The sequence below is a fragment of the Mustelus asterias genome, chromosome 9 (genome assembly GCF_964213995.1).
Source record: "Mustelus asterias chromosome 9, sMusAst1.hap1.1, whole genome shotgun sequence".
Lineage (NCBI taxonomy): Eukaryota > Metazoa > Chordata > Chondrichthyes > Carcharhiniformes > Triakidae > Mustelus > Mustelus asterias.
This window is the reverse complement of record NC_135809.1, coordinates 41417213-41442977: the sequence shown is the minus strand read 5'-3', so window position 1 is coordinate 41442977 and position 25765 is coordinate 41417213. Positions and strand designations below refer to the sequence as shown.

At 42.8% G+C, this 25765-nt stretch overlaps 1 protein-coding gene across 3 annotated transcripts in view; it reads left to right on the top strand.

The window, feature by feature from the left end:
- The window catches only part of LOC144498640 (adiponectin receptor protein 2-like), a 75478-nt gene that overhangs the window by 26374 nt on the left and 23339 nt on the right, over positions 1-25765 (top strand). The gene's annotated exons all lie outside the window — the stretch shown is intronic.

Here is a 25765-nt window from a genome sequence, read left to right as displayed (position 1 = left end):
AAAATTAGAGGCAAGAGGAGAATGAGGGAGAGCGACAAATGTTTAAAAAAAAAAGTTTAAATGCTCAGCACTAATAAAACTTACTGACGTGAGCAATGTGGGCATAACACTAAGGGAAGTTGCAGCATTAGTGCAAATGCTGAAGTATCAAAAATGGACTATCTGAGAGTTCACAGAGCTGCAAGTGTTAATGGCAAGGTTGCATCTGGCATGTTGATTGCATAAACCCATAATAGCTTTAAATTATACTATACTCTTTTAAATAAAAAAGATAGTGTTTCAGCAAGCAACCTCCAATGATCAAATCAGTGCTGATTAAGTAATTTCATTGAATTCAATTCCAAGAATTACATGCAAGCTAAAACTTTTACACAAAGTTTTTAGTTGCATTTCCCACATGTTTTGGTTCATTCTCAGGATGAAGGAAGTCATCGATAAAGTTGGTATTTATTGTCTATCCCTAGTTATGCTGAAAGTAGTTTGTTATAACCGTGTAGCTTAATAATCCACTTCAGAGGGTAATTAAGATTCAGTCATATTATTTAAGACTCATCATGTATAGGGCAAGCCAAATAGGGAAGGCATGTTTCTCTCCCCTGAAAGTATTATGATATGGTAGGTGGTAATTGCCGGACTGACTAAATCCTAAAGGAAAACTTGGACAAGCTATGACAGTGATTTGCAGTTTGCATTTCATCACAAGGACGTGTGTGCTCTAAAGTCAGGAGCAAGAATTGCAAAACTACTTTTGAAGTTTGCACGTTCTCCGTGTCTGCGGGTTTCCTCCCACGGTCCGAATATGCGTAGGTTAGGTGGATAAACATTTGGTAACTGGAGTTACAAGGATAAGGTGGAGGGGAGGGCGTGGGTGGGATGCTCCTTCAGAGAGTCGGTGCAGACTCGATGGGCTGAATGGCCTCTTCTGCTGTGTAGGGATTCTATACTTCTGAATGTGAAGACACCATTTGTGTGGTTAGATGTTTCATATCTTCAGTAATGCATGCAAAATAAAATCCACTTTCCTGGTACTTATTTGAACATAAAATATAGATCACTATACTCTTCAGCAACAAAATTCACTGTCTAAGGATCATCACAGACTCAATGTTGCAACTGAGACATTTATGAACAAAAAATACTTGAACACATGAGATTACAGTTACACAATTAAAAGTAGTTCTACAAACATTACCCTGAAGTTTTCTGCTTGGCTAAATTCCGAGCTAAATAGCCCTTTTTAGTTCCTACAGATTTTCAATCGGCACAAATCCCAGTAAGATTATCACAAGACATCCATTGCTGCTACAGAGGAAGTAAGCCACAGGGCTTTGCGCGCTCTCATTCGATAATGGAAATCCACGACTTGTATCAAAACCTTGAAGATGAGAGTTTTTCTCTTTGAGGGTGGCAAGGCCTCACTCTGCTTGAAGAAAGCTGTGAAAGAAGCGCAGCACATTCTTCAGGATATCATGTCCATGCTAAAATCTATTGTTTTAAAATTTCCTTAGAAGTCCTCATCCAAGAATACAAAAATCTTTCATGTTTTTATCGCTATTACTTTTGGGGAAAATTAAACTTAATACTGCTTTACTTTTTGATGATCTTTGCCAGTTGTAGATTTCCCTTTTGAAATATGATAGCTAAAATTCAATTCACCTCTGTATCTTCCAGTGTAAAATTATATTTCTGCTGCTCATTGGCATCTCATCTTAGCTTTGCTCACCTCCACTTTTAACATGCATACTTTAACGCATACCCCCTTTTTGATGCTTGCAGTCTATCTTCAGTTTCATGAAATTAGTCACATCCATACACACGCAAGCCTGATTCACGGTACACCACAGATAAAATGAACATATGATGATCTGTAACTTCCTGGCTCCCCAGCCAGGTAGCTCAAAGATGCACCACAGAATCCCTCTTGGACGTTTCCAGTTAAGGGTTCGCGTGGCAATTGTCCAGAATTGATAACTTCCCCCAGACAATTGCGTTGAAAACTGAGAACCATCCAACAAAGTGATTTAAAACTGCTAACTTCAGATGATTCTACCAGTTTTTCACTGATAGTTACTCTGGATGAGTTAGAACTAAAGCACTTCTAACTTTAGCGTAATTATTTAAAACATCCAGATCATTATTCGCACAGGACAGCTCTCGCATTCCCATCCACCCAGGAAACCAACCCCAATGATGTGGCAGGGGTGAAGCCTGATTGGAGAGGTTGAAACCGAGTAGTGAGAATGACGGGCATGGATTTGGAAGGTGACAGTATAGTTGAGGACTTTGGAGAGGAAAGGAATCTAGTTTTTTGAGGTCATATTAACTTTCTAATTTTACAGTCCATCAAACCGGAGACCTTTCTATTTTGTACCTTGTGCCTTGCCAGATGTTGAAGAATTGAGTCTGTAATGAATCTATTTACTCAAAATAAAATGTTTCATTCAACAGGAGAAATTATAACTTTTGAAGAATAAACAATAGAAATATGTGCTTTAATATAGCATGGTTTGCTTATTTTCAAAGAGAAACTTTCTGTGGGCAAGTTATTTGGCAGTGGGCTTTGTTTTGGCTTGGTAGGTATGATTACAAACATCCGCCTACATTAATTGCAACAGAAATTGCCTTGTGCTTTGATTTGTTTAAATAAATTTATTTTATAAATACATTTTCAAAATTACTCCAATTTCTGGGTAAATTATAGTTTTGATTTCATTTAAAATTGTCATGACTATTTTGGTTCCTTACTCTTTTTGAAAGTTTAATGGAAAATGAGGGTGATTTTGTTCATTTCAATGGTAAATTGAAAGGTCAAAGTTAAAGGAACGCACTGGTGCCTTGAAACCCAATTGTAAGATTAATCATTCTACTTTTAAATCATTTCTAATATATAATGTCTGTGATGAGTGATTTACTTTGATATTAATTGGTATGTTTTCAGCCCAACCGGGAAGGAAGTAGTGCTGAAACTCATTCTGGGGAATGAAGTCGAGGAAGTGTCAGTGGGACTGCACTTGGGGAACAGTGATTGTAACATCAGGTTTAAAATTCTTATGGGAAAAGTACAAGCAACAATCAAGAGGCGGCACGGTTAGCACTGCTGCCTCACAGCGCCAGAGACCCATGTTCAATTCCGGCCTCAGGTGACTGCTTGGGTTTCCTCTGGGTGCTCCAGTTTCCCCCCTCAGTCCAAAGATGTGCGAGTTAGCCTGATTGGCCACAGTAAATTGTCCCTTAGTATCGGGGATTAGCAGGGTAAACACATGGGGTTACAGGGATAGGGCCTGGGTGGGGTTATTGGTATAGACTCGATGGGCCGAATGGTCTCTTTCTGCATTGTAGGGCATCTATGATTCTATGAAGTGTAAAAATATTTAACTGGAAGAGGGCTAATTTCAATGATTTGAAAACTGGTCTGACCCAAGTGGATTGCAATTGAACAATGGGAAATCTTCAAAGAAACAATAGTTTGGATATAAAATAGACACAATCCTATAATGTGGAGGGGAAGGGCATCCAAAACTAGAACTGCCCAGCTGTCTGAAAATAGAGATTAAAATGAAACTAAGAAGGAGACTTAACATGTATATCGGTTGATATTACAATAGAGAACCAAGATGAATATAGGGGATAAACAGGACAAAGTGAGTGGAATCGCAAAAGTATCTCACAAACCTATAAACAGTAAAAGGGTAGTCAAATGTGTTGCTGAGGAAAGTAAGAGTGGATATTGCAGAGAACGTTGCCACGATCTTCAAATCACATTTGATTAACTTGATTAAGTTCTTTGAGATAATGGAGAGTGTTGATGGTAATGTGGTTGATACTGTAGAAATCGACTTGATAAATTGCCACATAATGGACTTGTTAGAAAAATTAAAGCTTGTGAAATAAAGGGACAGTAGCAAAGAGGACATAAAATTGGTTAATGGATGGAAAGTAAAAAGTGGTGGTGAAATGTTGTTTTTCAGACTGCAGAAAGGTAAACAGTGATTTTCCTCTGGTGTGATATTAGGACCACTGCCCTTTTCGATGTGTTAATGATTTGGACTTGGGCATAATTTCAAAGTTTGCCGATGACAAAACTCAAATATAGTCTTAAGTACAACTTCTTAGCTCAGTGTGAATGCAGTCTATTAAATATTACACCCTGTTGCCTCATGGTTAGTTGGAGTTGTGACTTGAACTAGTAGCTGCTGTCAGAGAAATATCATAGAATCCCTACAGTGCAGAAGGAGGCCATTCGGCCTATCGAGTCTGCATTGACCACAATCCTATCCAAGTCCTATCTCCACAACCCCATTCACTTACCCTAGCTAGTCCCCCTAACACTAAGAGGCAATTTAGCGTAGCCAATCCACCTAACTTGCACATCTTTGGACTGTGGGAGGAAACTTGAGCACCCGGAGGAAACTCACTCAGACACGGAGAATGTGCAAACTCCACAGAGACAGCGACCCAACCCAGGTCCTTGTGAGGCAAGAGTACTAACCACTGTACCACCGTGCCGCTTGTTCCTTTACCACTATCTGTTTTGGATAGTTTTGAGTTGATTAGATGACTAAACGTACATATGCCTAGGATAGTAGTGGACAGCACTTTTTCTGAAGGTTTATTTACTTTTAAAATTACTTCAGCCATAAATAATATAGCAAAACAATTTTGTAATCCTATTATGGCTGAGCTGGTTAAAACAATGAGTAGTTGAGCATCCAGAAGAATAAATGTGCCAGGCTATGGCTAAGATGGTTAAAACAGTGAATAGTAGAGCATCCGGAGGAGTAAAAGTGCCAGGTTCACTCTTCAATTTTGTGCAGATGTATTGTTGAGGTGTTGTAGTTGACCTTCATGTGCTGGGCTAATAACTGGACAGTTGGTCAGTGATCATAATTAGAAATGCATGAATGGAAATCAGATGAGTAAAGGATTGGTCTCTGCTGTAATGTCATCACTGCAAATGGAGTGTTGCTCACTGATGGTTTCCATAAAAACAAAATTTTCAACAGAACATGCTGGTTTTGTAACTTTGAAGTGTTATAAAGCAGTTTAAATTTGTTAATATTCTTTTTATACAAACATTCTGTTTTTGTGCAGAACATTACTTAGACAAACTGGTTTAAAATCTTAACTTCAGAGGTAAATTTTACACAACCAGAACAAGAAACTTGCCTTGTGCCTAATGTCTGTGACCAGTTAGCAGAGGTATTGCTCTCCATTGCAAGTTCATACTGGCCTAAGACCTTGGCCAAATTTGGCATTGGACCCCATCTGAATGGATATGGTGAACTATGGGGTCAAATGGATGACCCAATCAGAGTGGGAAGACGTGCCCGTTTACCAACCTGCATTAGATGGACCTTGGGCTGTAATGAATGTTGTCTGACTCTCTGTAGGTAGGTTCTTAGAAATCACTTCCTTAGATGATTCAACCAGTCTAGGAGATCATGTAGTGACTGTGTTATGTTGACTGCTAATCCACTTGCTTATTCCATGATGCACTCTGTCCCAGCTCATGCCCCAGCTTCCTCTTATTTGCAAAAGCCTAGCCGAGACTGAATGAGATACTTTGTGAGCAGGAGCACTGAAAGTAATCTTGAATGTTAAGCAAATGAATATTTTAAATGGTACTGTGGAGAATGAAGGTCCAAGGATAGACATTTGGGACTTTGAATATGCTGGTTGTTCTGGTTGTGTAAAGTGATTTGAGGGATATTTTTTCCCCCTTTGGGTGGATGCAGAAGAGAATGAGGTTGAAAGTATATAGGAGAATGAAGTGGTGACAAATATAAAGAATTGGTTGAATAAGCCTAGTTGCTGATGGAGACCACAGTGGTGATGAGAGGAAAGCTGTGAATATAAGTAGGAAAGTTTCTGCAATAAGTTTGGGTTTATATTTGTTGCACCTTCCCTTTCCTGGATTTTAATACCAGTGCATCTAAATACGGAGTTCCCCAAGGCTGCCTCTGATAGCTTTGGCTCCTCGTTTGATCCATTGGTTTGCCGCCTTGTATTATGAAAGAAACAACTTTGCTCCAATGATATTTTGAAGAGCTGAGAGTTCCTAACAATAGAGGAAATTATTGTAGAAATTCGCAGATTAGTTTATAGATGAGCTTATGTTCTCTTATTTCACGTTTGGATTATTTCAATACGTTTTCGATGTAATCATCTTTTGTAAAACAGAATCTCTTATAATTTTGGAGGAAGAATTGCTGCACTAAAAGAAAAAGCTAATTTGAATAGTCAGAATTGCTGCTAACAAAATATTGGGTGGTTGCAGTGTATTTTTCATGAAAAGATTGTTCTGAAATTTTCAACTACATTGTTTCATGTCATAGCTTAACGGTGACAGTTCTCATCTTGGAATGAAAATGATTGTTTAATATTATGAAAATGTTTCCATAATATTGTTCTGTTCACCCTATTTACATTGCAGAGCTGCTTTGGCAACAGCTGAACAATTGTGCATTAATACATCAAATTGCCAAGAGGTCACAAATGCAAATGTGTCATAACACACGCAAATCAAAAATTGAATGTTATTTCTCCATTGGAAATATGATTGCAATCCTGTGATTGCCTGTAGAAATTGTTATATGCCCGCCATGAAGTTTTTCTTTGGAAACCACAGCTTGAAAAATAGTGGAACCATCTTTGAAGGCCCAAAGTTGCCTGTGCATTTCGGTTTGTATTTTACCAAAAACCACGCAAGTGATTTGAGAAAATATTGTCCGTATAATACTCGAGGTATGTAGGGGGGAGGAGAATGTGGTCTTGCGCTACAGATTTCATACCTTTAAAATCTTGCTATTTTAGAGGAAATGCTGCTTTTTTTTTCAAGTGCACTAGTTCTAGAACATTGCCCGTTGACTGTAGCTTACATTCATTTCACTCTTCCCTAATTATATTTCATTCCTTGTCCTATTCTCCTTTTTCTCCTCCCACTCCCCCCAACCCCAACAAAAAAGGACTGGCTGTTAAACTGAATATTGTCTTTTCAGATTTGTAGTCAAAATACTTTAAACAGTTTCTAGTAGAGGGAGCTCTATTTTAGTTCTGTATTTTTCCACTACTATAGAATGCTTTGATAATTGTGCATACCAGCATTGTGTATATACTTGCGCTACAGTAAACTTTTAAGTAAATTTCACCTTTCAACAGGGCAGTATTAGTAAGGGGAACTTAATGATAGGATGCTGAAGAATCAAGATATTTTATAAAGTCTTTAGTCAAAATTTTCAAGCAGATGGAAACGTTCTCTGTCTTTGCAAAATGGTGGTGGGGACTAGATTCAGAAGTTCTGAATCAGGCCTGTGCCATTTTTACGGGGGGAGGGTGGGAATAGAGATGGGTTCTAATGTGCACATCTGTCATTTACAGAGGCAACTGCACATGTTAAAGAGCAGCTACCTCAATCTTAGAATCTTAGAAACCCTACAGTACAGAAAGAGGCCATTCGGCCCATCGAGTCTGCACCGACCACAATCCCAGCCAGGCCCTACCCCCATATCCCTACATATTTACCCACTAATCCCTCTAACCTACGCATCCCAGGACACTAAGGGCAATTTTAGCATGGCCAATCAACCTAACCCGCACATCTTTGGACTGTGGGAGGAAACCGGAGCACCCGGAGGAAGCCCACGCAGACACGAGGAGATTGTGCAAACTCCACACAGACAGTGACCCAAGCTGGGAATCGAACCCAGGTCCCTGGAGCTGTGAAGCAGCAGTGCTAACCACTGTGCTACCGTGTCGCCCAACCACTGTGCTACCATGCCGCCAATATCAAATCAGATTTGATATTGGCTAGTGGGATATCCAAAACAGGACTTGCCCACTTTGGATCTGGTAAGATAAAGCCTAAAGTTGCCGGAGTTCTTTGGGGTGGTAGAGCATCCTTTTGGAGAGTTATACTTTTGAATATGGTCCTGGGATACCTTTGGGAGAGGTCTGGTGTCCCTTTTGGGATTGTTAAAAGTAGACATGGATGTGGGTAAAAAGTGCATGAACTGTCAAAGCATTTAAATGTCCTACCCTTCAAATATTATTTTTGAAAACTGTTGCCATAGTAAGAAGTCTCACAACACCAATTTAAAGTCCAACGAGTTTATTTGGAATCACGAGCTTTTGGAGCGCTGCTCCTTTGTCAGATGAGTCCATTCACCTGATGAAGGAGCAGCGCTCCAAAAGCTCGTTATTCCAAATAAACCCTTTGGACTTTAACCTGGTGTTGTGAGACTTACTGTGCCCGCCCCAGTTAACGCTGGCATCTCCACATCTGTTAACATATGCCTAGGGGTTATCATTTACAGGATTAGTGCTATATGATTGATTTCTCAACCTGTTATTAAACACTTGGTGTGCCTGTCAGTTCACAATTTGATAGCTGCAAATGGTTATAAACTCTGAAGTGGGACTATGAATTCAGTGTAGTGAATGGGTTTTTATTAATGTGTTTTTTAAAATTATGAGTTCATCAACAGACAATTGAGAACTTTATCTAATCTCAGCATTTGTCCCCAGGTCTGCCCAGAGGGATAATTTACTGGACACTTCAAAGTCTAAATCTATTCGGTTAGAATTATGAAATAGAAGAGTTGCTACATTTACTGGGTTTAACGGTATTTATTATGGACTCCCATGTAGCCATAAAGAGATAGACAACAGAATCTGTAGGCAAATTAAAAGAAATATAAAACTTGTAGACCAGTTGAGGTAGGGGACTGCAAGTACATAATATAAACTAGGAAAAACACAGTAATGAAAAGGAAGGTTACAATTTCCTAAAATGTGTACAGAAGAACTTCCTTAATCCATTTGTTTCTAGCTCAATAAGGGAGTAAACCATGCTGGGTCTAAGAATGAAGTAGAGCAAATTAAATAAGTTTCAGTGGGAGAACATCTGGGTAATGATGATCATGATCTAATCCAGTTTAAAGATGTTATGGAAAAATCAGCGGTGAAAATATTCAACTGAAAGAAGCTAATGTCAGAAATTTGAGAAGGAATCTAATCGGCATGTGAACTGTACACCAACTTATATCCATATTCTTCCCTCAATGCAATGAAATTTCCAAAGCAATTCACAGGAGTGTTATACAGCAAGATTAGATTCATAAAATGATATTAGGGCATCTGGCCAAAGGCTTCAGCAAAGCAATAAATTTTAAGGCGTATCATAAAGGAAGAAAAAGAGTTTTAGGGAGGGAATTCCAGAGCTTAATGCCTTGGCATCTGCAGGTATAGTCTCCTATTGGTGACACAATTAAAACCTGAGTTGTTAAAGAGGCCAGAATTAGATAAGCTCTGATAAATGTGGCCGGAGGAGATTACAGAAATAGTGAGGGATGAGACTATAAAAGGATTTGAAGATGAGGATGGAAATTATTAAAATTTAAGTGTTGCTTGACTAGAAGCTAATGTAGGTCAGTGAGTGCAGTGGGATTGGTGACTGGGACTTAGTGTGAATTTGGATTTAGGCAGTAGAGATTTGGATGGCAGCAACATTATGAAGGGTTGAGTATGTAAAGCCATCCAGAAATGCATTTGAATAGTCAAGCCTAGAGCACGGATGAAGGTTTCAGGAGCGTGTGATCTAAGATGGGACAAACAGCAGCTAATGTTGCAAAAGTGGAAATAGGTGTTTGGCAGTATACATGGTTAGAAACTCATCTGCAGGACAAATATGATTGGCTTAATCTCAGGTGGTTGCTAGGGAGATGCATGGCCTTGGTAGCTACAAAGCAGAGTGTGAGCTGAAGGCAATGGCCGCCTTAATATTTAATTGCAGGAAATTTCTGCTTATCTGCTGCTGGGTGTCAGATCCCAGTTTTTCCAGTGTATACATAGGCTGCACGGTGGTTAGTACTGCTGCCTCACAGCTCCAGGGATCTGGGTTCGATTCCCGGCTTGGGTAACTGTCTCTATGGAATTTGCACGTTAGAACATAGAACATAGAACATAGAACATTACAGCGCAGAACAGGCCCTTCGGCCCACGATGTTGCACCGACCAGTTAAAAAAAAAACAAAAACTGTGACCCTCCAACCTAAACCAATTTCTTTTCGTCCATGAACCTATCTACGGATCTCTTAAACGCCCCCAAACTAGGCGCATTTACTACTGATGCTGGCAAGGCATTCCAATCCCTCACCACCCTCTGGGTAAAGAACCTACCCCTGACATCGGTTCTATAACTACCCCCCCTCAATTTAAAGCCATGCCCCCTCGTGCTGGATTTCTCCATCAGAGGAAAAAGGCTATCACTATCCACCCTATCTAAACCTCTAATCATCTTATATGTTTCAATAAGATCCCCTCTTAGCCGCCGCCTTTCCAGCGAAAACAATCCCAAATCCCTCAGCCTCTCCTCATAGGATCTCCCCTCCATACCAGGCAACATCCTGGTAAACCTCCTCTGCACCCTCTCCAAAGCCTCCACATCCTTCCTGTAATGTGGGGACCAGAACTGCACACAGTACTCCAAGTGCGGCCGCACCAGAGTTGTGTACAGTTGCAACATAACGCTACGACTCCTAAATTCAATCCCCCTACCAATAAACGCCAAGACACCATATGCCTTCTTAACAACCTTATCTACTTGATTCCCAACTTTCAGGGATCTATGCACACATACACCTAGATCCCTCTGCTCCTCCACACTATTCAAAGTCCTCCCGTTAGCCCTATACTCAACACATCTGTTATTCCTACCAAAGTGAATTACCTCACACTTCTCCGCATTAAACTCCATCCGCCACCTCTCGGCCCAACTTTGCAACCTGTCTAAGTCTTCCTGCAAACTACGACACCCTTCCTCACTGTCTACCACACCACCGACTTTGGTGTCATCAGCAAATTTGCTAATCCACCCAACTATACCCTCATCCAGATCATTAATAAATATTACAAACAGCAGTGGCCCCAAAACAGATCCCTGAGGTACACCACTTGTAACCGCACTCCATGATGAATATTTACTATCAACCACCACCCTCTGTTTCCTATCCGCTAGCCAATTCCTGATCCAATTTCCTAGATCACCCCCAATCCCATACATCTGCATTTTCTGCAGAAGCCTACCATGGTGAACCTTATCAAACGTTCTCCCCATGTCTGTGTGGGTTTCCTCCGGGTGCTCCGGTTTCTTCCCACAGTCCATAGATATTCGGGTTAGGTGTATTGGCCATGCTAAATTGCCCCTTGGTGTCCTGGGATGCGTAGATTAGAGGGATTAGCAGCATAAATATGTGGGGTTACGGGGATAGGTGGGATTGTTGTCAGTACATTCTGGATGGGCCGAATGGCCACCTCCTGCACTGTAGGGTTCCTATGATTCTATGTAATGTAATGGGTTCCAGGGATAATAGATTACATTATTATATATCAGCAGGGTGAAAAGGACAGATTTGCATTAACATAGTTCTCCTCAGTCTTTGGACCTCTCAAAGTGCTGCACAAGCCAGCAAGGCACCCCTGAGGGACAGCCGCTGCTGCAGTGCATGAAACACAGAAGGCAACCTGCACTGATTTGGAGGTTATAGGGAAAAAGCTGGGTTATGGGAATAAATTGGAGAGCTGGCACAAGCACAATAGGCCAAATTGCTCCCTTTTGTGTCGTAAGATTCTATGATCCAGGTAATACTCCAGCGCAGTGCTCACGGTTCCTGCTGTCTTGTAGGTTAGTCTTTTAACTAAAGCCACTTCTGTCTGTTGTGATATTTGAAGAAGATCAATAAATTCTTCTGGTATCTTTGCCAATGTTCAGTCTCCCCAACCAGCCCCATCAAAAATAGATTAATTAGTCACTTAGCATGACCCCACAAACAGCAAAAAGTTGTGTCCAAAATGGCTGCCAGATTTGCCACACAGTAGTGATAACTCTGACAAAAGGTCTTGACTTGGAAATGTTAACTAAGTTTCTCTTCCTAAAAATGTTGTCAGACCTGCTGAGTGTTTCCAGCATTTTTTTCTTTTTACTTTTTCAGCATCAGCAGTGGTTTTGCTTTTGTACAAACCTGATTGGTTCCTGACATTCAGAAGCCTTACAAAATGGATAATATGTTGGTATCCAGTTAGAGTAAATTCCCTGACTATTTGCCTTGTTAAGGATACATCAACATTGTTCTGAGTTCTGTGATTTTGCTGTTCAGAGATCAAATAATTACTTCCAATAGCTGCTTGTAAAGGAACTCCCTGTCATCCATTTTCACTTCACAATAAATTATCTCCTTCAAAATCAAGAAAAATTTTGTAACTGAACTCTCAAACATTTGAAAGGAAGCCATAATATGTGTTAGTTAATTCTGAAACTAATTATATGACACAGCAGAAATAAGTTGCTGCAATTCAAACTTATTTCTGGAAGGGTTCAGTTTTGTAGTAATTAATAGTCTAGTTTCCGTCACTAAATAAATTTGGGTCTTGAAGGTCTTTCTAGAATAGCAACTCTCCTGTCCACAGCAAAATTAATGTGATCAGAGGTACAGTATCCACAAGTAGCTTTTTTGAAATACTGTGGCCTAGAGTTATATCTCATCTGACTGACTCATTGAAAAATGGTGTACATGCCATAAATTATGAAATACACCTCCTTTGCTTTGAATGAAGTCTTGCCGAACATCTTTATTGTTTCTCCCGCCCCATATTCTTCTGTGCTACTTAGTGTGACAGAGACAGCAAAATATGCATAGTGTTTTGAGGGCTGATTAATAATTGTGTTGGTGAAGGAGCATTTTATTTTTTAAAAAAAAGTCCTTAATGAGCTGGCCCTCCAATGTATGTGGAGCAGGCCCTTCAGTTACATTTATGGTAAAGGCATAAAATATCCAGGTTTGATCGACAACTGATCAATTGGGGAGACTAGTACAATCATATATCAATTTTGGTATGAACAAGCTCAGAATTTCCAAGTGAAGGGGCCTCGGGTTGTGAAGAGGGCTGCTCCGTCAGTTTTTTAAAAATTATTCATTCGTGGGACATGAGCATCGCTGGTTGGCCAACATTTCTTGCCCATCCCCTAGTTATCCTTGAGAAGGTGGTGAGGAGCTGCCTTCTTGAATCGCTGCAATCCTTGTTCTGTGGGTTGACCCACAATGCTGTTGGGGAGGGAATTCCAGGATTTTGACCCAGTGACTATGAAGGAACGGCGATATATTTCCAAGTCAGGATGGCGAGTGGCTTGCAGGGGAACTTGCAGGTGGTGGTATTCCCATTTATCTGCTGCCCTTGTCCTTCTAGATGGAAGTGGTCATGGGTTTGAAAGGTGGTGTCTAAGGATCTTTGGTGAATTGCTGCAGTGCATCTTGTAGATAGTACACACTGCTGCTACTGAGCATCGGTGGTGGAGGGATTGAATGTAGATGTGGTGCCAATCAAGCGGGCTGCTTTGTCCTGGATGATGTCAAGCTTCTTGTGTTGTTGGAGCTGCACCCATCCTGGCAAGTGGGGAGTATTCCATCACACTCTTGACTTGTGCCTTGTAGATGGTGGATAGGCTCTGGAGAGTCAGGAGGTGAGTTACTCGTCGCTGTATTCCTGGCCTCTGAAGTTGCTGCTTTTTACCTTCGTTTCAACATTGCTATCTTTTGCATGCTATTTCCATTTCTTCGAGCACAGTATTTGTGGCTTGGTCATAATTATCATGAGGTAGCCTCAAACAACAAATCTTTTTTTTCTTGAACACATTGTAATGAGGGTTCACCAGACTAATTCCTGTGAGTAAATTGTCCTAATGTGGTGAGTTTGAGTGGACTGGACCTACATTCCCTAGAATTTAGAAGTCGGAGGTATCTCATTCAAACATGTAACATTTTTAAGGCACTTGACCGGGCAGATGCAAGGACTATACCTAAGGAGTCAAAAATGAGGGGATCACAGCCTCAGAATAAGGCATCAGCCATTTAAGTCAGCCATAAGGAGACTTGGAGAATTCTAAATCGTTGGGATTCTCGAGGAGCTGAGAGTGCTCAGTTGTTGAGACAAAAGTTGATAGATTTTGGATACTAAAATATGGGGATAGTGTGGGATGATGGGTTGAGATAGAAGATCAGCCATGTTTAGAATCGAGATGAGGAATTTCTTCAGTCATAGGGTGGTGAATCTATGGAACTCCTTGCCACAGAAGACTGTGGAGGCCAAGGTCATTGAGTATTTAAAATGGAGATAGTCAGGTTCTTGATTGGTAAAGAGGTCAAAGGTTACGGGGAAAAAGTGGGAGAATGGGGTTGAGAAACTTATCAGACATTTTTCAAATTCATTCGTGGGACATGAGCACAACTGGCTGGTCAGCATTTATTACCCATGCCTTGTTACCTGAGGGCAGTTGAGAGTCAATCACATTTTGGTGGCTCTGAAGTCACATGTAGGCTAGACCAGGTAAGGGCAGCAGATTTCCTCCCCTAAAGGACATTAGTGAACCAGATAGGTTTTTACGACAATCAACAATGGTTTCATTGTCATTAGCAGATCATTAATTCCAGACATTTTTATTGAATTCAAATTCTACCATCTGCCATGGAGAGATTCATACCTGGGTCCCCAGAAAATTAGCTGCGTTTTTGGATTAATAGTCTAGTGATAATACCACTAGGCCATCACCTCCCCATGATTGGATGGTGAAGTAGACCCAATGGGCCAAATGGCCTATTTCTGCTTCCATATCTTATGGTCTTATGTTGGAAACATAAAAGGATTTACAGCACAGTAGGAAGCCATTCGGACCATTGTGCACACTGAGCCTAATCCCACCTTTCACCACTTGGTCCATATCGCTGTAGGATATGGCACGTCAAGTGCATCTTCATCTCTTATGCAGTGGGTGTTTTTGCTTCCACCACTTCTTTTAGGCAGTGAGTTCTAGACTCCTACCACTGTGAAAAAGCTACTTTCTTCTACCAATTACTTATGCACCCTGGTTATTGACCTTGTTAATAGAAGGGAGGGGTAGGGAAAAGATGTGATTTGAATTATTAATCTGCTTTACCTCAGATTTATCCAATGCATTTAAAATATTCCAATTTTTATTTTGCCAACTAAAGCAAAAACCTCTCATTTCCCCACATTATACCTCACCTTGCATCTCATTACCTACCTGTCTATATCCTTTTGTTGCCGCCTTGTGTCCTCCTCAAACCTTATTGGCTCAGCTAGCTTCATATTGTCAGCAAACTTGAATACATTACTCTGTTCCTTTATCTAAGTCATTAATATTGATTATAAATAGCTGAGGCCTCAACACTGATCAGTGTGGTACCGCACAGAACTGTTTTTAATGATCAGACCAATTTAATTCCATTAGAACAACTTTTTTTCCATGTGATAAAATAGAAATAATGAATGCACTAACGTACTTCGTTTCAGTGGTAACTTTAACCAAATCTACTTCTGCACTCTGTTCTGTGATGCGCGTTATCATACACGAGGCTAGATGCTCAGGAAATAAAGGCTTTTATTTGCTGTAACGAAGCAGCCAACAATTATATACACGATCCCAGACTGAGGGGTCCCAGCCAGAGCAGGGACCTTTATACCTCTCCCAGGAGGCGGAGCCCGACTGGGATGTACCACAACACTACAATACAAAGGTGTAACAACCCCACCCTAACCCCAACAGCAACAAGTAGCACAACCCATCCCTAACCCAACAGCAACATATGTACATCCTTGTAGTACTGGCCAGACCCTGGCTCAGTACTATCCAGTGGGAACCAACGATGGTTCACCACATTCACCCCTCCTTTGAGAACAAAGGCTGGCGGGGTACAAAAAACAGAATAAAATGTCATCAGTCTATAAGTTCAGACGGTTAGGGGGACCGCACCATCGTTGTGACCTCCTCAATACCGGCGGTGACACCGGAGTAGGCACTTGCGGTGGCGTTCTCCCCAAGGCGACGTCCAGCTGTTCTTCCACGGACTCACAGGCCGGTTGACCCTGAGGTGACGGTAGTCCATGGAGTCCTGACACGGCCTGCAGTGGCGACCATCCTCTGGACTCAGGCAAGCTGTACACGGGAGTAAAAGGGTTAAGCAATGGTCCCGATGCTGCCCGCGCCGTGTCCGGGGGAGAAACAAGAGTTAAGGGGTTTGTAACAGGGGGTATGGGAGCGACAGGGGTTGCTACGTCCCCTGCTGGCGCCAGGTCTTGGATCGAGACCGTGTCCTCTCGCCCGTCAGGGTATGCCACATAGGCATACTGAGAGTTGGCGTGGAGGAGATGGACCTGTTCGACCAACGGGTTGGACTTGTGGGCCCTTGCATATCGCCGCAGGAGGACGGGTCCTGAGTACGTCAACCAAGACGGTAATGAGGTCCCCAAGGAAGACTTCCGAGGGAATGAAAACATCCTCTCGTGGGGAGTAGCATTGGTTGCCGTACACAGGAGTGAGCGAATAGAATGGAGCGCATCAGGGAGCACCTCTTGCCAACGGGAGACTGGAAGGCTTTTTGACTTCAACGCCAGTAAGACAGCCTTCCAGACTGTAGCATTCTCACATTCCACCTGTCCGTTACCCCTAGGGTTGTAGCTCGTGGTCCTACTAGAGGCAATCCCGTATGAGAGCAGGAATTGCCTCAAGTCATCGCTCATGAACGACGAGCCCCTGTCGCTGTGAATGTAGCCGGGGTACCCGAACAGGGTAAAGAGATCACGGAATTCCTTGATAACCGTGGCAGCGGATGTATCAGAGCAGGGAACAACAAAAGGGAACCTAGAGTACTCGTCAATGATATTGAGGAAGTACACATTCCGATCCGTTGAGGGAAGGGGGCCCTTAAAATCGACACTCGGTCTCTCGAAGGGACGAGTGGCCTTGACTAAATGTGCCCGGTCAGGTCGGTAAAAGTGCGGTTTGCATTCCGCGCAAACCCGACAGCTTCTTGTTACGGAACTGACGATCTCCACCGAGTAGGGCAGGTTGCGGGCTTTTATAAAGTGGTAGAGGCGAGTGACCCCAGGATGGCGTAGGTCATTATGGAGAGCCTGCAAACGGTCCTCCTGTATACTGGCGCATGTTCCACGCGAGAGGGCATCCGAGGGCTCATTGAGTTTCCCTGGACGGTACATGATGTCATAGTTATAGGTGGAGAGTTCAATTCTCCACCGCAAAATCTTGTCATTCTTGATCTTGCCCCTCTGCGTGTTATTAAACATGAACGCCACGGACCGCTGGTCCGTGATCAGGGTGAACCGTTTTCCCACCAAGTAATGGCGCCAGTGCCTGACGGCCTCCACAATGGCTTGGGCCTCCTTTTCCACCGCTGAATGCCGGATTTCGGGGCCTTGGAGGGTGCGGGGAAAAAAATGCGACGGGCCTGCCCGCCTGGTTAAGTGTGGCGGCCAGGGCGAAATCAGATGCATCGCTCTCCACCTGAAAGGGGATGGACTCATCAACAGCGTGCATCGTAGCTTTCGCGATATCGGCGTTTAATTTATCGAAGGCCAATCGGGCCTCTGGCGTTAGGGGAAAAGTAGTGGACTTAATGAGCGGACGGGCTTTGTCCGCGTAATTGGGAACCCACTGCGCATAATAAGAGAAGAAGCCTAAGCATCCTCTCAGTGCTTTTGCACTAGTGGGCAAGGGAAGTTCAGAAAGGGGGCGCATACGGTCTGGATCAGGGCCAATGACCCCGTTTTCCACCACGTATCCTAGGATGGCTAAACGGCGCGTACGAAACACACACTTCTCCCTGTTGTAGGTCAGGTTCAGGCGAGATGCAGTGCGTAGGAAATTCAGGAGATTCGTGTCATGGTCCTGCTGGTCATGGCCGCAGATGGTGACATTATCCAGGTACGGGAAGGTAGCCCGCAGCCCGTTCTGGTCCACCATTCGGTCCATAGCACGCTGGAAGACCGAGACCCCATTGGTGACACCAAAGGGAACCCTGAGAAAGTGATACAAGCGACCATCCGCCTCAAAAGCTGTGTATTGTCGGTCCTCTGGGCGAATGGGGAGTTGGTGGTAGGCAGACTTGAGGTCTGGAGAACACCCGGTACTGCGCAATCTGATTGACCATATCAGATATGCACGGGAGGGGATACGCATCCAGCTGCGTGTATCGATTAATGGTCTGACTATAGTCAATGACCATCCGGGGTTTGTTCCCGCTCTTGACCACCACGACCTGCGCCCTCCACGGACTAGCACTGGGTTGTATGATCCTTTCTTTGAGGAGCCGCTGAACCTCAGATCGAATGAAGATCCGATCCTCAGCGCTGTAACGCCTACTTTTAGTCGCAATGGGCTTGCAGCCTGGCACAAGATTCTGGAACAGGGAGGGTGTGGTAATCTTCAGCGTCGAGAGGCTACAGGCGGGGCGCGTTGGGCAATTTGGAGGCTGCTGTTCCCCCACTGACAGTGAAGGGAGTGGCCCACCGTACTGTAGGGTTACACTCCTCAAGTGGACCATGAAGTTTAGTCCGAGAAGTATTGGCGCGCAAAGGTACGGCAACACTAGGAGCTTGAAACGCTCGTAAACTGTGCCTTGCACCGTCAAAGTTACCACGCAACTCCCTAGCACGGTGACAGACCGGGACCTCGATGCCATAGAAATTGTCTGTTTGGCAGGTTGAATCCGGAGTCCACACCGCTTCACAGTGTCTGGGTGGATAAAGCTCTCAGTGCTCCCGCTGTCAAACAGACAATAAATCACGTGGTCATTTACCTGGATGTTCATCATAGATTTGTCAAGTCTATGAGGCTTGGCCTGTCCAGGATGATCGACGCCACCGTTGGTTCATGAGCGCCACTGCAGGCAGCTGAAATCGACCAAGAGGACCCCTGCTGGTCGTTCGTGGTTGGTGCCGACCAACATGGCCGCTCCCATAGGTCGCACGTGGGTGATGGCGCCAAACTCAGCGACCCCTGGTGGTCACACACCTCCGACTCCGTCGACCGTAATAGCGTCGTCCTGGCCTCGCATGTGGACGAACCCCTCGATGATTTCGACGACGAAGAGCCGGGCTCTGAAGAATCGCAGGCCGCACTGCCGTTCCTAGATTTAGATCGGCACACTTTCGAATAGTGCCCCTTCTTACCGCAGGCGGAGCACAACACAGCCTTAGCGGGACACCGTTGCCGAGTATGCTTCGCTCCCCCACAGAAATAACACCGCGGGCCGCCCAGAGCTGCTGCCGTCGTCTGGCCCGAGTGTGAGCACGCCATTACGCAGCATTTCGAACCCGAGGGACGAGGAGGGATTGGCGACTGCTCCTGCCACGTTGTCTCCACGTGGTCTTCAGGATACAATACTAGGCTTTTGGAGGCCGTCTCCAGCATCTCCGCTAGCTCGATTGCCTGGGTAAGGTCAAGGTTACCTTTCTCCAGTAGTTTAAGTCGAATGTACGATGATCCGACTCCCGCCACAAACGCATCTCGGGCGAGGTCGTTCCTACTCTGCTCAGCCGACACAGCTTTGCAGTTACAGCCCCTGGCTAGCTGTAGGAGCTCGTTCGCATAATCCTCCATCGTTTTGCCAGACTGCCGTCGTCGAGTGGCTAAGAGGTAACGAGCGTGTATTTCATTGGGCGGTTTGATATAACGCTTCTTCAGAAGCTCGAGGGCCTTTGTGTAATCGGTGGCCGCACGGATCGCGAGGTAGACAGTGTCGCTTACCCTCGCATGGAGGACCCGGAGTCTGTCATCATCTGTGGTGACCGCTGCGGAGGCTGCCAGGTAGTCTTCGAAACACTTCAGCCAGTGGTCGAAGGTGTTAGAGGCGCCCACAGCACGTGGATCTAGTGTAAGGCGTTCCGGCTTCAGTATCTGCTCCATACTCTTTTTTTTTTTTCTTCAACGAGAGTTTAACAACAGCAAATAAAATTGATGCGCGTTATCATACACGAGGCTAGATGCTCAGGAAATAAAGGCTTTTATTTGCTGTAACGAAGCAGCCAACAATTATATACACGATCCCAGACTGAGGGGTCCCAGCCAGAGCAGGGATCTTTATACCTCTCCCAGGAGGCGGAGCCCGACTGGGATGTACCACAACACTACAATACAAAGGTGTAACAACCCCACCCTAACCCCAACAGCAACAAGTAGCACAACCCATCCCTAACCCAACAGCAACATATGTACATCCTTGTAGTACTGGCCAGACCCTGGCTCAGTACTATCCAGTGGGAACCAACGATGGTTCACCACAATCTGCACTCCAAAATACAAACTCTTCTTTTTTTTAATAGCATCTTCTTTCCAAAAACTCAGGTGCTGTTTATTCTTAATCCCAGTTCATTCAAAGCAAGATCAAAAGATAACATATAGAATCCCTACAGTGCAGAAGGAAGCCATTTGGACCATCAAATCTGTACCGACTCTCTGACTGACAGAGTATCTTACCCAGGACCTTCTCTCTAACCCACATGTTTACCATGGCTAATCCATCTTGGGACTCTAAGTGGCAATTTAGCATGGCCAGTCAACCTAACCTGAACATCTTTGGACACTGGAAGAAACTGGAGCATCTGGGAAAAACCCACGCAATCACCCAAGGCTGGCATTGAACTTGAGTCCCTGGCACTGTGAGGCAACAATGCTAACCACTCTGCAGCCATTGTTCAAAACTATTTTTCCTTGGATCTAAGAAAGCTAGCACATGGTGAAAGTACCTTTTTTTTCTTAAACCTGTGAAATACATTACTTTAAAAAAGACCCCAAAGTAACTCTCTTTCCCCCAAAATCATTTGCAGGAATGATGCAGAAAATCCTGAAATGGCAATCATAAGTGTGCTTTGGCTCCTTTTCAGTTTTCAAATTGCACCATTTGTACTACTCATTCTGTGGGGTGCTGCAGAGATCAGTGCTGAGGCTTCTGCTATTTATCTAGATTAATGATATTAGATTAAGGGACTGAGTAATGTATCCAGGTTTGCTGATGATGCAAAGTTCATTGGCCAATAGGTTGTGAGGAGAACAAAGGAGTTGCAAAGGGATATAGACAGGTAAAGTGAGTGGACGATGAGTTGCAAGGTGAGGTATAATGTGGGGAAATATGGTATTTATCTTTTGTAGGCTGAATAGAAAAGCAGAATTTTTATGAAAATTTGAGAAATTTTTACATGTTCAGAGAGTTTTGTGTCCTCTTATAGAAAACTTTCAGTCTCATCATAGAGCGACTGAGAATCATCTCTCGCAACCCCTACAAGCAAGAATCGACCTAATGAGTCTTCACTGCACTATCTCCATGACAAGTATATCCTGTCCTAGATAAGGAGACCAAAACTGTGCACAGTACTCCAGCTGGAGTCTCACCTGTATAGTTACAGCAAGATTTATTCTTTTATTTCAGCCTCCTAGGCTAACCTGTCAGTTGCCTTAATTGCTTGCTGTACCGGCATGCCACATTCTGAGTTTCTTGGAAGAAATGAAGAAGATTAGTGCATTCAGTATTTTCATGTTATTGTGTGGGGCAAAGTTGTATCAATTAAACTAAATTGATTTGAACATAAATATTACTCTCAATTGCTCTCTCCTAGGGGATAAATATTATTAAATTGTTCAGCACTACAATAGCAAGAGGGCAATTAGAGGAAGTGATGAAAACTGTGAAAGGTAAAAATGGGCTTGAAACTGAGGCTGAGCATAAAATAGTGACTGCCTCCGATTGTTCGTGAGTAACATGCCTTCTCCAAAAATATCCTTAGTGTAATAAGTGAATTCACCATTAGCGACATGCAAATTTCAGACAGGCTAAATGGCCTCAAAATCAACAAATCCTTACGGATTGATGGTATTTATCTCAAAGTTCTTTTACTGGAAAGGGATTTTTTGAGGGATTTGGTGGAACCTTGGATGGTACCAGTGGATTGTAAATTGGCTAATGAGTTTCCCATATTTAAAATAACACAACGGAAGTTTGGGGGTGCGGGGGCAGGAACTACAGATATTCCATGTAAAGTGAGGGAATTGAATATCAGAGATTAATATATGCATCAGTAAAATGGATTGTGGGTAGTTCAATGATGCGATGTACCTCAATTTCCAAAAGGCTTTGATAAATTTCCCCCCACATTTTTTAAAGCTGTGGGGATCTAGGGTGAATATGGGAATGGATACAAAACTGGCTGAAAGATTATCAGAAATATTTTTTCAAGGAGTTTGTTTAAAAAGTAGGGGCAAAATTGAATGGAATGTCTCATCGCTATACTACAACCACATTTATTTTTCTTAAAATTTATTTATTAGTCACAAGTAATTAACACTGCAATGAAGTTACTGTGAAATTCCCCTAGTCACCACAATCTGGTGCCTGTTCGGGTCAATGCACCTAACCGGCACATCTTTCAGAATGTGGGAGGAAACCGTCGCACCTGGAGGAAACCCACGCAGACACGGGGAGAACGCGCAAACTCCACACAGACAGTGACCCAGGCCGGGAATCGAACCCGAGTCCCTGGCGCTGTGAAGCAGCAATGCTAACCACTGTGCTACCATGCCGCCCCTTAATTAGAAATTAATTTCTAATTAACACATACAATCTAGATCCAGAAATTAAATACAAAATAATTGAAATTGTAGACCAAACTAGAGTGGCAGTGAATGGGGCACTGGAATTGGAAGAAGCAGCAATTACCACACAGATTGTATAGTATGCATGATACCTAAACAAAACAAGATGAGCAAGAAGCAGACCATTTGGCTCCTCGAGCCTGCTATGCCATTTAATAAGAGCATGGCTGATCTGATAACCTCATCCGGCCTACCTCCGATAATCTATCACCCCTTCACCCCTTGCTTACCAAGAATATCTGCCTGTGCCTTAAAAATATTCTGCTCCCTCTGCCTTTTTTTTTCTCATAACTTTTTAAATCGCCAGTATAGGGCAAGGGGAAAGAAACCACCACCTCCCTGTCAAAAATTGCTGAGTTTTTCCAGAAAATCTTCGGGCTGCCTTTTCAGGAAGAAAGCTCCAAAGACTTATGATCCTCAGAGAAAAAAAATTACCTTGTCTGTTTTAAAATGGCGACCCTCTTATTTCTAAAGTTAGCCCTAGTTCTAGATTCTCCCGCAAGAGGAAACATCCTTTCCATTTCCACCCTTTCAAGACCCCTCAGGATCTTGTATCTATTCAATCAAGTTGCCTCTTTTTTAAAATCCAGCCGATACAAGCCTAGCCTGTCCAACCTTTCATCATAAGACAACCCGTACATTCCAGGTATTAGTCTGGTAAACCTTCCATGAACTGTTTCCAACACACTTGCATCCTCCTTTAAATAAGGTGACCGATACTATACACAATACCCCATCTCATGAGAGCTCTGTATAACTGAAGCATAACCTCCCTACTGTCCTATTCAGTGCACCTCAAAATAAATGATATTCATTTAGCATTCCTAATTACTTGCTGCACCTGCTTTTTGCAATTCATGCACTCAGACACCCAGATCCCTTTGCATCTCAGAGCTCTGCAATCTCTCAGCATTTAGATAATATGCTTTTTTATCTTTCCTGCCAAAGTAGACAAGTTCACATTCCCCACGTTATACTTGATCGCAGCTGAAATTTAATGTAGGGATATATAGAGTGCTGTGTATCTTGGAATGTTGCTCAACAATTTGTGCCATGGATCATCCAGTTCTACTTAAGTAGGCAGGTGGGATTCCGTTTAGCATCTCATACAAAAGACTGCCGTTGTAACTAAGCTGCACTCCCTCAATACCCCATAGAAGTGCTCCAAATGCACGAATACAAATAGGGCCCCAGACCTACTGGCTGCAGCTCACAAAATTCTAAATTGAAACCAAGTCCAGGTTTCATCTTTCTTAACATACAAATAAGAAAAAATATAAATGAAAATTCTATGTCATGCTCCTAACACCCACAAATATAAATATACTGCAAAACTATGATGGGAACTTTCCTGTCCCACCGCCACAAGAATGATAGCGGATGAGGGGCAAACCATGCAAAGGTCAGTTGACCTAGGACGGGATTTTCTGGTTTTGGGGGGAGCGTGACCAGAAAATCCTGCCCTATATCTTGGTTCCTAACAACAGAGGGGGGCCTTTGGCCCATTATGTCCGTATTTGCTCTCTGGAAGAGCAGCTCACCTGGTCGTTGCGCATCTTTGTGTCAGACAATTTTCTTTTAAATGCCTCAATTGAATCTGTCTCCAGAGTCACGAGAAAGTGTACTAGCAATTGAGACAAACTGAAATATGGGAGGTTGTCTGTTTACAGGAACATCTCCATCAGTTTTTGTCAACCACTTTCCCCTTCTCCATCCTTGACTATTATTTAATGAAAAGGAAGGAACATTAAGCATTCATTTGTAATTTGAAGGTGATGGGATGAAATATTGTAAAGCATCTTGATTGTCGAACAGTCATGAATCTGGATACTGTTGCCATGTTTTGACCTGTCGAGCTGCTGAAGAAAAAGGCACTGAAATACTCTGGTGGTTTCATAGCCGCAAGTAGGGTTGGATAAGTCAACCTTTCCCAACATGGTTTTGAAGGAAGAACAACAGGCTAATATTAGGCACAGATTCACCAAATTGTTGGTGCAAACCTGGTCTTTTGGGGGAAAAAAATGACAGCTTTATATTGGGATTTATTTTGCATGTGATGCAATATTGTATTTTTCATGAGAATGTTTGGCGCTGACACTTGATGCTAATATTTGGAGGGAGTGTGTCAGAGTGTGCATGCCAAGTCATTGTAGGATTGTGCATGATTGTGATACTTCTGTCAATCACATACCTTGATTGCGAGTTATGCTCAATAGCTTCCTGATGTTGCATTCTCTACCCATACTTTGGCTGTGTGAAGGACGTGAATGGTTCAAGAATGGATAACATCTAGTTTCTCAAGCGTACTTTAATTTCTGTGGCTAACTTCACAATTACCTAAGATCAGAAGGAAAATTAAAGCTGCAAACTGGTGTTGGTTCTGCATTGTGCATCCCAGCTGAGTTAATTGTGTACAGTTTCACTACATTGTACAATACTTTGTGCGTGTGTCACATGCCATTACAGAGACACTGGAATTGGGGCTGGATGGATAATTTATTTGCTACAGTGACTCATTAGCATTATTGATGAAATGCAATTCTAATTACTTGAGGATGCATCAGTTCATTATTATGCAGTTTAGTTAACCTCAAAAGATATTTCTGTTGCGTGTTTGATTCTCTGATTTGGAAATTGTGTCCAACCTCTGACTAACACTTGGCAACATTCACATTGCTCTCTGTTAGATGATCTGATGAAGCTTACTCCAAATAAAAGCACTTGGTTCCTTTGCTTTGCTTTGCTGGAAAACTATCCTTGGTTCAGAGTATTATGCAAATTGGTCTTTCTTAGATTCTGAGCTGAATGATTTGACCAAGATGCACACCTCCAACAGAGGGTGCAGTGAGGTATTCCATGCAAAACAGTGCATTGTGCAAACAGCATTCCAAGCAAGATGTCCTAGCCAAGCAGCATTCTGTGTTGTGTTGGCCTGGCAGAAACTTGAACTCTGATATTAATTGTTCACAAAACCAAATGTGATAATTATTTTAAATCTGTAGATTTGAAAGTATTTGCAGAGTCACTGTTAATTAATGCTATTTGATCCTTTCACTTTTTAAGTACTGTCATGTATACTTGACTATATATTGTGTGAATGTCTTGCCTTGAGTCCATGGTTAGGAAAAGTGGTCTTGGTTAAAAGCAGTTGAAGTAGAAGTTCTGACTGCAAACAGGAGCGTTTGTTATTTGTTTGAGGAATAGTGAAGAGATTTTGAAGGATTGGGGAAGTTCACATAATAGGCTAAACTGTAC